Below are 14296 nucleotides of genomic sequence, written 5' to 3' on the forward strand. Positions count from 1 at the left end.
ATTATTTTTATTAATGGGTTATGGGTGTAACTTGCTTCTCTGTGTTAATCTTTTGTTAGTTGGTTAAAAATCCAATTTTTTTTATTAGTTGGTTAATCTTTTGTTTGGATGTATTTGCTTCTGTGTGTTCTCAATGTGTTGTGATGTTGAATTTTGTGAAGCATTTGCAAGCTTCGGGGTAATCAATTTTCAATCTGCATAAAACCACTCTTACAAAGAGTCAAAATTTTAAGTTGCAACTTAGACAATGAGTAGAGATTAGAGTTAAGCTTGTGGTTGTGTAAATAAAAAGTAGTACAGATGCATGGATCAGGGTAGAAAACATTGTTTGAATTTTTTTCTATGCATAGGACGAAACAAACGACGACAAGGTGGCAAGATTATATGCATAGGACGAAACAAACGACGACATGAGGTGGTTCAGGATCCACATTTTACCTCATCTTTCCACCCGAGACCATCTTTCAAGGTGTTGATCTAATTTTGAACGGACATCCGCATTTTTTGTAGCATTTTGTGTTGAACTTTCAGCTTGCTTGTACCTTCCACCCTTGTCACAAGTTGTATCTAATTTGTGACTCACAATCCAATATTAATTTATTACTTCTTCCTCTTTTTACGGTCTCTGTATCTGATCTAGTAATGGTTATGGTAGTAGTCACTTTATTTTTAAATCATATCTCCCTAGCCCAGCTTACTACAGCTTCTCTTGTATCAAACCTTTGTGTAGTTGTGATTTGTGAATGCTGCAGAGGTATCTACACATGATTGATCTTTATCACATACTTGAGGTATTTCCGTAACTATTTAAAAATTATATAAAAAAATAGAACTTTAGAAAAAGTGAAAAAACTAAAATATAATTTTTTAAACAAGAAACTATTGCTAAAATGAACATTTAAAAAGAAATATATAAGCAAGTAATAATATAATAATCAAGAATATAATTACTAGTATTAAGCAAGTTGGAATTTAAAAATAAAATAAAAATAAATGCACCGGAATACTAGCATCAACGTTTTCGGTTCCATTTTTTCTACAGTGAAATTGTGTATTGAAACATAGCTAGCATGAACCGGAAAGGTTGTTACATTATATCCGGTATACATATTCAGAAAGCTAGCATTCTAGTATTCCGAATTATTTTCGGAACCGTACATGAGTTTTCCGAAATGTTTCCGGAAACGTTTTAGAGAAAGAAAAAAACGATGTGGGGGTGAACTCATTGAATTAGGAGATGTTGAAAATAAGAGTGAAAAATTTATGTTTAAAAGGTTAAATAGTAAAAAGGGTAAAATTGGAATTTTTAAAGATTTGTTGGGGTGAAAGTACATGTGTTGGGGTATAGGGTAAAATTTCCTCGAATAAGTTGGATTGTTCAATTCGCTTGTGAAAACAAACTCGTTTGCATAATATTTTACTAGGGGTACCGAACCAAACCGAATTGAATTGTCGCAACAGTTGAACCGAATTGTTTATGGTTTGGAACGAACTGGACTGAACCATAAATATGATTCGGTTAACTATTTTATTGCCTACGAACTGAACCGAACCGAAATCAATATTTTATACCGAACTGTATTTTTTCTGTTGTTCCTTTTGCGAACTTAATTGTGATGGAATTGAAGGCACTTGTAACCAAATATTTTGTGTGTTGAATTCTGCTATTATTTATTTATTCTTTTTATTGCTTGTAGGTGAATATTAGAAGGTAATTTGTATTTGAAGATGGAAAATTGACAGTTATGTGGACATTTTTTGTTGTTATATATGCTAGTAACACACTTTTTTTAGGGGAAATTACATTTACCTTCCCTGAAGTCTCTTTAAACGACACAAACACCCATTCTATTTTTAAAATACACATTAACCTCCCTTAAGTTTTTATGAAATAGAGAGTATCCCCCCTTCTCCCTTAAATAGACAGCTAATTTTTTCAGTAACACTTTCTTCGAACAAGTGATTTTTCCATTGTTGAAGGCGTTCTTCTCTCACTAAGATCACATTATTAACTCACACAGTTGCCATCATTCAATTACATCAAATACTTCATCCAATGACCCCTTCATTCAATGTCATCTCCAATTGTGTAAAGAACCAAAAAAATACCCTTATGTAAAGAACAAGAGGGTGAGGATGATATCAATCCAACGTAGAAAGAGAACGAAATATTTTAACCAAGTGATTTAGCTGAGGATGATATCAATCCCATTTAAAAAGCGAATGTGGGTAGATGTGGACGAGTGCTTTAATTTTTTTACTGTGATAAGTATGCTTAATAATTTTTTGAAAAACAAAATTGACGGAAGATGACTGAAGTTTAACAGCAGGGGAGGTTTATGCTAAATAAGAAAATAGAGGGGGTGTGAGTTACATTTAGTTAAACCTCAAAGGAGGTGATTGTATTTTTTTCCCTTTTTTTATTATTAGTACAGTACTATAAGCTTTTAATTTGTACAAAACTCAGCCTGAACCAATGATCTAATATGTTGTTGATATGTACAACACCTTCCCTTACTCAACGAAAGTATGAACCAAATTCAACACAAAATTCAACATAAAATTATGAACCAAATTCTCAGTTCATATGACCCAGAAACCAAATTCACAAAATACCCAGAAACTAAATTCATAAAATACCCTATGAGCCATTTGTACCTTCAAATTCGGTTTCAGTTTGCACACGAGAGAAGAGGATTTGCAGTTTAAGCTTCGCAAGAAAGAAGAGGAAATTGAAACTTATACAGTTCGGTTATGGTTTAACAGTTCGGTTATGGTTTAAGAATTGTTAAATTATTGGTTCGGTTTGCAAACCATTGTAATGAGGATTACTAAATTAGTGGGTCTGCTAAGTCATCTTGGCGGTATATGGAACAACCAAATTAGTTTTTTGTCAATTTAAATTCAGGATATGCAGTTGATGTCACAAGCCCAAAGCTTTAGTTTTTAACTGATACAACAACGATTAATTTGCTAATGAAAGTCGACTAGAGTCACACAAAAGCCTTGCACTTGCGAGACTGCTTCTACTTCTCAATCAGCATGGCACATACATATGGTAAATTGTCGCATACACCAACATATCATCTTCATATAAAGCATTAGAATGAAAAGCCAACACGTAGGAACTTTCTTCCATCTGGGTAAATTGTCCCAGTCATTGGCAAATACATAGGAACTTTCTTCCATCTCAAAAGCCAACAAGTATGAAAAGATGGAAAAGAAACTAAATAAAAAAGGGTGAGTAGCATTAGAATGAGGTCATGCAAGCTGAACTCAAGCCCTTCATGCCCACAAGATATGGATTTTGGTGGATCTACCAAAAGTGAAAAAAGGCAGACTTGAGTATGGAGACTATGAAGATGGCCAGCGAGTAAGCAGGACCACGTGAACCATGGCTCACTCAATATCACTTGCATGATTTTACCAACAAAGGTGCATTCCCAAGGGTTTGGAGGAGAGTTGTTTTCATGATATCAACACAGATTGAAGTATTTAAACAAGATTGTAATCTTGAACCATCAAACAACTGTCCCAGCACACAAAATCCCAACATCAGATCTGGGTCGAGATTACAACCCAAATAGTCCAGCTGTTGCGTAGCAATTACCATGGCTAAAGTTTAATCTGATTCCCAAATTTGTTTGCAAGGGAGCTCTCACAAGCTAGATAAACTGCTTAGTTTTACTGCTGGGGATGCTGAAGGTTTTTATTTTGACAGTAACTTGGCTAATGTTAAACATTTACAGATTTATTTCATAAGAACGGTAGACTATGAAGAGTTCTAATCCCACTTCATTCTTTACATAGTATGCTCTCAGTCACTACGTATCCCACACAGTAACTTACCATGGAAAGTGGAAACATCATTCATAAAACCCAAGAAAGACAACTACCAATCTACAGTGATTGTTCAACTACAAGGATGAAACCCAAAACTTAATTTCTTTTTGTCTAATCAGTCCACAACCTAAGATTTTGACTAGCCATCTGTATAGTATTCATGTAAGAGTACTGTGATTTGCAAATTAGCAATAGGATGCCTTGTACACTACTGAAGACGTGCATCATTCTAAATATAAATGGACCCACTTGAACAACTTCTTACAAGGCTTGGATGTTTTACACCTTCCCACTAAGCATGCAAGAAACATTCACCCAAGGTAAAATGTTCGCAGGCCTAAACAGAAGCTACACCAGCAGTTAGACACTAACTTATCAATCAGAATTAACTGACCGAGAAGTTCACTATTAGTAATATGTAAAATGATGGAAGACAAACTATAATGATTTTGGCTCTTAAATCTTAATAGCCTTAGTGCAGTTAATAAGTCCCATATGTAAGCCGATAATTGCAAAAAAGAAACTTTATTCGACTGAATTTACTGTACAACACAGCAATTGAAAACCAAAAAGCATATGGATGCTTAAGGTCAAGTTCAATGGAAGGTCAGACTGGCTTTCAAACTATGTGGTAGTAAGTAACCATAAGCATTTCCATCAGGCATAATATGTATTGCATTCTTTTGAAGTCCATATATTTCTGAGCTACATCAAGTAACTTCTAGAACTTCACTCTGTTTCTTCATGAACATTCACTTTCTAAGACTAAGTTTAGACACTCTCATATAGAACTAAAATCTCTCCATGGCCATGCAATTCATTGTTGAAGTTAAAAGACAAATGTCATAATAAATGCAGAAAAACAAACCTGGCTCCCCACCACAAATTCTAGCCCAGGTCATTTTCCACACAAGGTCAAGTTGATGAGTTTGTGTTTGTTCTCAATTCAAATTTAAATTTCACAAGTACTAAAAGCATTGGTATTCCTAGTAGATCTTTCACCAAAATGACCAAGTTACAAACACAACACACACACTTAACAACTAAATAGTTAGAGGGTCAAGCATGCTAAGCAACAAGTTGCTTTTCTAGTAACTAAGTGGGGAATGAACAAACCCTTTGGTGAGCCACTAATAGGTAATCTGTTCAATTACACACTTAACTTGCTCTAAATAAAGTTTCACATGCTACCAACAAATGAAACCATATTACTTATATTAGGGGTGGCAAAACGGGTCTGACCCGTCGGGCCGGCCCGTTTGGCCCGCTATTTTTGGCGGGCTGAGTCAAAGTTTTGAACTCGCTTTCTATAGTTGGCTCGGCTCGTCTCGTCTCGTTAAAATACGGGACGGACACGGGGCGGGGCGGGCCGGCCCGCTTAACTAGTTGGAAACGGGACGGGCACAGGGCGTGGCAGGGCGGCCCGCTTAACTCGTGTTTCAATTTGTTATTTTGAGTCTTATTTTATGTTTTTGGATTTATTTTGGTTGTTAGATATATTTTGAGACTTATTTTATGCTTTTGAGTTTATCTTGGTTGTTGAGTTTATTTATTTTGAGACTTATTTTATAATTTGGTTGTTAGATTTATTTTATGATTTGTTTTATGTTGCGCATTTGCCTTATTTTGCTATTAGTTTTTTTTTTTTGAAGAAAGAAAGCTATTAGTTATGATGTTGAATTCGACAATGATAATTATCTGGTTTTTCACAAATTTACTTGCTACCTATTCTTTTATATTTTTTTACGATAAAAGCAACATAGTATTTTTGTAACAATTAAGTTGTAAAAAAAAAAAAGTTTTTGTTTGGCGGGTTTGCCCGCCAACTCGCAAGCCCGCCACAAAACGGGGCGGGGTGAGATTTTGGACTCGGTCACAAAATTTGACTCGGTTCGTCTCGTCTCGTTTTTAGCGGGCTTAGACGGGGCGGGCCTAAATGGGGCGGGGCGGGGCGGCCCGCTTTGCCATCCCTAACTTATATAAGAAAATATCACGGACCTTGGAAATGAAAACTAAGGATCAATCAACAACATGAATTGCGACAGGGAAGCCTCTTCTTATAGAAGACAGCTATACATGATTGCACAATTCCGATAAACTATCAAAGGAAAACAAAAATTTAAAGAGAATTGGGCTATACATGATTGCACACTTCCGATAAACAAGCAAAGGAAAACAAAAATTTAAAGAGTATACAAAGTGTAGAATGTGAATTCTAAAGAATGTATGTCCAATTGATTGTGGTACATTGCTCGTTTTTACCATACAATTGGGAAGAATGTGTATATGTAACATTCAAAGTAAAACAATAACAACAACAATAAGTAACAAAATAATTCAGCAGCAATTGAGCAATTATCTCCTGGAGCGAAAACAAGATTTTATCTGAGAAAAAACATTAACAAACTTTTTCTATTCCGCACAAATACAATATGAGCATTCCAAACAAAAACAAAATAAAATCTAAAAACATACAGGCAGTATTTCAATATCTCTAACCGTAGAATAGAAAGTTAAAAAGTAAGGAGGTACAGCAATGCACTGACAGCAGACTTGAACCACAAATGTAGTTGCACTTGCAGTTATAGGCGAATCGTGAACAAAATATCCGTGATAGAGTTAAACACATTCTTTCAAAGCTCAAACTCTTCTTCCCTGAGAGCAACCTCCGCAGCTTCTTCTTCCTCCTCATCAAGCACAAAATACTCATTCTTCTCCACCGGCATAAACATGTAAAACATGACAATGTAAAATGCAAGACTAGCACCCTCCTCAGCAAGATTGCTAACCCACCTATACTTATAAGCAGTAATGGTCTTGAGAGCAAAAACAACAATGCGTGTGAAGTAAAGATAGCCGATAACAACAATGTAAAACTGCCTAAAAAGTGTTAACTTCGCGAGATTCCTAGCAGCTTTTCCATCGGTCTTTGAGGTTTCCCTAAGCGATTTAATCGACCATACAATAGGAAAAATGATTGCACAACAACAAATGATATCAACAAGCAAGAAAACCTGATTCCAAGTAACCCAATCCTTGATAAAAGGACCAGTTTCGCCGATTACAACGGAAGCTAAATTCGCCAAAACCTGAAGAGGAATAACAATCATAAGCACCTTCTTCTCCCTTTCTTGCAAAAAGGGCTTCAAAAACGACCATCCAGTTCCGATCAATACAATGACGGTGAAAAGCAACACGACACGGATAAACTGGAAAATGTAAAAGAGAACATCCCATCCATGTGGAGTACCGGTGACCTTGACATAATGTTTATCCTCGGCGGCGCAAATCAAGTTAAGAGCTTTCATCAACAGAAGTGCCGCCATGAGGAGATGGATCCGGTGAACGGAGCGTTTGTTATTGTAACAAACATAGAACCAAACACCGAGAAAACCGAAGTACACGACGGAGAAGAGAAAGAACAGAGACGGTAACTGAGTTTGACCGGCGGAAAGATAATCACGGACTCCGGCATCGAGGTTGAAAAGCTCGGTACGAACCGCCATGGAAACGGAGGTTTCCGGTGCACAGTTAGCGAAGAAGAGACTGAACTCATTCGGAGAAGTTACGGGGTAAGAACGGTTAAACGCCGCAGTTGGAGGTGGTGAAAGATCACGGAAAGTGAATAAACGCGTGATGTAATGTGAATCGAGAACGCAGAAGCTAGGGTTTTGTTGGATCTCGATGAGGACTTGTAGAAGCGATTCTTCGCTTAAGAGGAAGAATCCGAGACGAGATGGATCGGGTTGTGTTGCAGCGGCAGCGACGGAGACGGAGGAAACGGCGATCTGGATGTGGCCGGTGTGGGTGAACCCGAATTTCTCTAAGAGGATCATGGGTCGGGTATCGGAGGTTATTGTGAGGGATTTGATCTCAGCCGTTGATTGGGGGATTGTTGTGAGGATGAGGATTGTGATGAGTGAAACGACGGTGGTGATCACCGTTTTGGCCATTTTTGGAAAGAAGAAGCGATTTGAGTGAGATTTGTGTTTTCTTCTTCTCTATGTATGTTGTTGGCGTATTGTTGAAGGTAGCAAATTCAGTGCTTTCAGATGTGAAATGAAATTTGGTCTTTACAAAACGACGTCGTTCAGTTGACGCTTTTTTTTTTTTTTTTTGGTCGAAATTCAGTTGACGCTTTGTGGGTGCGCTTATGGTCTTGTAGCCCAATGTATGTTGGGAAGCTTAATACATTACTTTTAATACTACTCATTTTACTAAACACACCAACTTTTAATACTATTCATTTTACTAAAAATTTGAACCTTCAAACACGTCCAAATTAAAGATTTGAACTTTCAAACACACGTTCATTGATCGAGGGTTATTTTCAAATCTTCAAACACGTCTAAATTAAAGATTTGAACCTCCAACACCATAGGATCGTCTTCATGGGGGATTGTTCCCTTTTGATCTTTAATCCAGAGGATGATATCAGGGGTTAAAGGAAAATGCAAAAAATATGTTTGTAGCTGACTAAACTAGAGGGTGTATTTCCTTTTTCCCAAACCTAGATGGTGTTGAAAGCATGTAAGATCGGAGCCTTAGTGACATCGACCTATAGTTCATCTTTTCCAGATGCTCGCTTTCGTCTGAATGATGAGTTACTCGATGTTTGGATTCTCGTAAACCCTTCTTGTCGTTCAAAAGCTGCTGCATATTGTCTCATCTTCTCTCATTTGGTGACAAATTAGCGAAACTATTTTCCTCTTTTACCACACACGGTGCCAAGTGTTCATGCTAGAATTTGCAAGTGAATATGTAGGTAGGTTTAGTCACTCTCAAGTGCATAGAGGTGGATTGAATTAGGTCATACCATGGGAATCTCCTCCTATATGTATATACATGCATGGTTAGATCCAAATTAGGGTTGATATGGTGGACCAAATCCCTTGCTTGGATAATCTCCCACACCTTTGATCCCGCAATCATCGATTCCTAATTGCTCCATTTGAGTAAGCAGATGACTTGGATCACATGTGTTATTCGAGACTTCGAAACAAGCAGGGTGTCGTTGGATAGGCAACAAGTTTCTCAGGTACGGGCCTTGTTCTCCATATGGATTATGGGTCAAATGATAATTTGAAATCCATATTGATACAAATGTTTAAGTATACTAACATACAAATAAACCAATGAGATTAAATCCCATTTTGATATTTTTATTTCGGGTCAAGTAGCGTATTGGCCATACTTTTACTCCTTAAAGTGAATAAGTGGGAAAATTTGAATTTCAACCCGACCCCTGCATATTACAGTGTTCCTACCAACTAGGCTATGCTCACGGGGACACGCCCTTTTGATATTTAACATGTTATTTTAGATTATTTGATTATTCAATTATAGTTTATAATAATACATTTAAATATACGAAAAATTAATGTAGATTAATATGTTTAGATACCCGAAAAAGTTAACAAATTTGTTATTTAATTTAAAGTACAAAATTTAATATAATGATAGTAATACATATATTATTCATATTTATTGAAGTAAGTAAGTTTAATAAGAATATATAGTTTTTTTTATGACATGTGTTATTGCATTTTTAGCTAAATAAACTTTTATAAAACTTTATTTTTCTTTGTTATAAAAAGTTAGCCTCGTCTAGAACTAACATAGGTTAAGTTATCGACCTCTATAGTTTGACTTTTACTATTCTCATCTTATGAGAGACCTAAAGTTATATTATAGAAGTGAAATATTCTATAGGTAAGAGGTTTTTTTTTTTTTTTTAAAAAAAACAAACATATATTATAGATTAAACTTGTCCTTGTAGCACAAAGAATGTTGTTAAGCTAATTAGATTAAACCTGCCCTTGTAGCACAAAGAATGTTGTTAAGCGAACAAAAAGAGTATATTAACCAAGTCTCATTAAAGAGCTAACCAAAAGGGATCACGCTAAACTTGCAAAGTAATATATCAAAGACAAATCAGCGGATGAGACCATCACATATGAAAGTCGTTGAAATAATGAGAGTTATGCGACTGCAACCACGACTAAAAATGAAATTTTATGTGGTCAAATAATTGTTTGAGTGTTAACTCTTTAATACGAAAAACTCTTGCATTGCGTTCATTCCAAACAATCCACATAGTATCCCACCAAATAACATGGAAAACCGAAACAAATTTCTTTCCCAAAAACACATGAATCCATAGATTGAATTACATGTTTCAAAGCATCAACCAACTAAATTTATGAAATACCTAACCACCGATGAATGGATTACCAGATATTGCCGGAAAAACTGCACCATAAGAAACACAATTAATTGATTCATCCATCTCACGACCTTCAGAGCAAGTCATACCATCTAGAAGCACCACACCACGACGAAAAAAATTATCTTTCGTTGGAATTCGTTTGTTAAAAGCTATTCATGCAAAAAGCAACACTTTTAAAACGCTACTTTGTTCCATATAATTTTATAATGTAATCATATATATGGAGAATCGGGCAAGCAAACTCATTTATCCACAAATTTTCTTGCAAAAAATGTTATGTTCTCTAACAAAGAAACACATTCATCCAACTGCTCCTCCTCCCAAACAAAGAGACGTTTTCTTCACCGTCACTCTGACCCATCCACCCCTCAACCTTGCATCATCTTCTCCACTACAATAACAACCTTATCAATACATAAATAAAAAAGACATGTATATTTAATCTGCAAGCATTCACCATCCAACCAAAAGCTGCACCAAAACTAAAGTAGAAATAACCGTCGCAAGAATGAGGTTTCAATTGTGAACCTTTTTAATTTTAATCCTGGAACTTTAACAAATTTACATACTCAAAAAATTTCTTGGTAAAGGTTAGACAAATACAAAATTATATATTTTTAATATAAAGAAATTGTTATATCAAGGACCAAAATGTTTTGGATTAAACAAAGTTTATAAGCAGCTTTTAACTAGGACCAGAATGTTATGGATTAAACAAAGGTTGAGTGTTTAAGCAGTCATAATAAGGATCAAAATGTTATGGATAATGATTATATGATATGAACAAAATGATAAAACAATATTATAGATTAATTGAGCATGGGATGTCTTGTATATTAAGCAATTGTTTTATCAAGGATCAGAATGTTCTGGATGCAGGTATACGATAAAATTTAAAATTAATTTAGGACCAGATAACTCTGAATTAATTTGGTTGTGTTTAATTATGACCAGAATGTTCTGGCTAGATTAATAATTATTATTACAATCATGATAGTGTGTGTATAGTGTAAGCCAAATAATAAGAGAAAGTGAAGAGAGAATAACACAAGAGATTTATCCAGGTTCACCAAAATCGACTACTTCAAGTCCCCACACTTAGTGTGAGATTGTCCACTATAGTATCCAACTATCAGAAACTTCTGAATATCACTATATGTTCTTGGTCACACCAGGTCAGTATGTTGCACTCTGTATTATCAACCTCATCATGCTTCTACAATTCTTTCTCAAACTATTGTCACAAATATACTTGAGAACAAAATACAATTTGTATGATGAAATAACTTTGAATCAAAGATATTTCTCAACACATGTTTGAGATTTTAATAAACAAATTCAAATGAGTGTGATTCGAATGATATAGTGAGAGAGCTTGAAATTTGTTTGTGAAAAGCTTGTGTGTAGTGATGATTTTCACTTGTAAGAATGCTTGCTTTTCAAACTCTTGCTTTAATCCTTTAGATCATTTTGCATTTATAGATGAGGAGAGACTTGATGATCAAGTGTATGAATAGAGTTGCTGGACACTTTTTCCATCTGTCCTCGACTACTCTTGATTTCACTTTTCTTCTTTCAAACTGACTAGAATGTTCCTTTACACATCCAGAACATTATGGATGTCCAGCTTGCTTTTGTGCTTTAACTTGAGAGGCATACAACTGAAATGAGTTGTTTGTTGTTGTGTATAAGTGACCTTGCTTATGTCATTCTCCTACACTTTCATGGTGTCATGCAAATTTCCTTGTGCTTTAATTGTTTGATGAAATATTTATCCTTCAATCGGCTTTGTTTCAAATGGGTCGAAAATCATTAAGGTCCAAGACAACTTCTTGTATTGAATATTATGACATGCTTTCCTTTTTGCTGACTTGTCTTGTAAATGATTTATTTGCGTGAAACCAAAATGTTCTCGCAACAGTGACGAAAACATTCTCATGAAACAATTCTCACAAAACAAATTAGTAGATAACAAGATGATATAAATTTAATATATTTGTAATATTTAAAACATCAAATAAAGATTTTGTCAACAACAAAAACAATGTGCACTCCCATCCTTAACAAAAAATAACGAGGTTTATTTTTTGTTAAAAAAAATCACCTCTTTAAGTTCACGAGGGTGCACGATGTCGAGAACTTTATAGAAGAAAAACCATGAAATTATATGTCGTTATTTCAGGTGGGTCATGAGTTCATAAAATGGTCCACTCAATTTTCTCACCTACCTTTTCTTTCCGTGTGAACACAGCACTCCTAATGCATCTCAAATATAATAATAATAAACTACTAATACATTTTAAAATGCATAATAAAATGTAAAAATCAACGGTTGCAAGTACAATAATATGCAGGCGAGATTCAAACTTCGAACTTCTCATTTTTTTATATTTAAAATATATGAACTCAGTCATTATGTTATTTGATAAAAAATAAGATAGATTAATAATAATAATAGAGTAAATAGGCAATTACCTCCCTGAAATTGTAAGTTTCGTCAATTACACTCTGAAATTAACAAAACGTCAATTACCCCCTTGAAATTGCACAACGTTAATCAATTTACCCCTTCCGTCAAATTTTTCTGTTAGTCAACATGGCGTTTTGCAAATACCCCCTTGAAGTTTTGCACTTATGTGCAAAATGTCCCCATAACTTTAAAATCTATATTTTTTTTCTTAGCCTTAACTCAAAAGATATTAAAGACAAGCAATTAACAGTCAACTTTAATACTTTACATGACCCTTTTATTCTTAAAAGGGTCTGTTATTTTATTTTGTTTCTGTTATGTCATTTGGTTGTTCAATTCTCCATAACTTATGACTTATTTAAATAGAGACACGCCAATTCACAACAAAGTAAGCTGGAGACACTCATTCCTCATGAATAATTAATTCTAGCAGTTTCTCAAGATAAGTTTGAATAAAATTATTCTATCTTAAAAATTGAACTAAACATGCATTTTGCTAAAGTAATATGAAGTTATTAATTATGCATTATTTTTAGAGGATATATTATTATTGTAACGTGTGTTTGTTTCAAGTTTACCAAATTTATTCCTAGGAATAATATTCCTTGGAACATAAAGATGGGAATTTTATTCCAAGGTATTTAGAAAAAAGATGTTTGCTTAACATTATAATATTCCTGTGAACCATAAAAATAGGAATTATAATAGGAAATTCCTCATGAATTTATTCCCATCTCCATGGGAACTTTATTCCCACCCTTTTCTTTGGGAAAATTTTTCTATTCCCAGGAACGTTTTATACCCGGGAATAAAATTTAGCAAACTTGTAACAAACATAGGCATGTGTATTCCTATCGTTTTATTCCCGGGAATCTACAAATATAACTTGAAACAAACGCACCCTAAATATTAAAGATAACCGTTAATTGTTTGTCTTTAATATATTTTGAGTCAACGATAAGAAAAAAACATATCAATTTTTAAGTTTGGGGGGCATTTTGCACATAAGTGCAAAACTTCAGGGGGTATTTGCAAAATGTCATGTTGACTAACAAAAAAATTTGATGGAGGGGTAAATTGATTAACGTTGTGCAATTTCAGGGGGTAATTGACGTTTTGTTAATTTCAGCGGGGTAATTGACGAAACTTACAATTTCATGAGGGTAAAAGCCTATTTACTCAATAATAATAATAATAATGATGATGATGATGATGATAATTGCAATATAGTTTTATGATTGGTAAGTGGTTGTTGAAAATATGATTTTTTTGTGTACTCTTTTCTGTAAAAAAAAAAAAACAATTTTTGTACTCTGTAGAAAGTTAAAAAAAAAGAAAGTTTAATTTAGTATACAATATTTTTTTAAGGCAAGTAATCTACTATGTCAAAAAAATAATAATTACAAAGATACAAATAATATTCGGGAGGAGAAAGAGAATAAACCTTCATAGCAAAACCGGGACCAAAAAACAATTTTCGTCCCCTAAAAAAATAATTTGTTTGTTGGCAATAATTAGACATTGAAGGACATTCTCGTCATTCCAACAGAAACTCATCATGTTTTGATTACTTTCATAATTATTTTCAGTCGTTGATACGAGGTGGTCGGTGTTAACGTCTGTCCTTTTCATACCCACAAACGTATAAAAAGACCAAAAAGTCCTATGTAGGATACATTATCCACAAAATTCACGTGTAAAATTGTTGCATCAACGGAGTAATCGAAGATTATAAGAAGAATAACTATTTTAAT

The 14296-nt window shown here is 34.4% G+C and overlaps 1 pseudogene across 1 annotated transcript; it reads right to left on the reverse strand.

The window, feature by feature from the left end:
• Positions 1-6168: 6168 nt before the first annotated feature.
• Positions 6169-7999, reverse strand: LOC146956138 (protein CANDIDATE G PROTEIN-COUPLED RECEPTOR 7 pseudogene; annotated as a pseudogene). The gene has a single exon (XR_015019303.1). The product of XR_015019303.1 is annotated as a protein CANDIDATE G PROTEIN-COUPLED RECEPTOR 7 pseudogene (transcript).
• Positions 8000-14296: the final 6297 nt, after the last annotated feature.

The sequence above is a fragment of the Medicago sativa genome, chromosome 1 (assembly GCF_051527215.1).
Source record: "Medicago sativa cultivar Bolivia chromosome 1, Bolivia_mono, whole genome shotgun sequence".
NCBI classification, from domain to species: domain Eukaryota; kingdom Viridiplantae; phylum Streptophyta; class Magnoliopsida; order Fabales; family Fabaceae; genus Medicago; species Medicago sativa.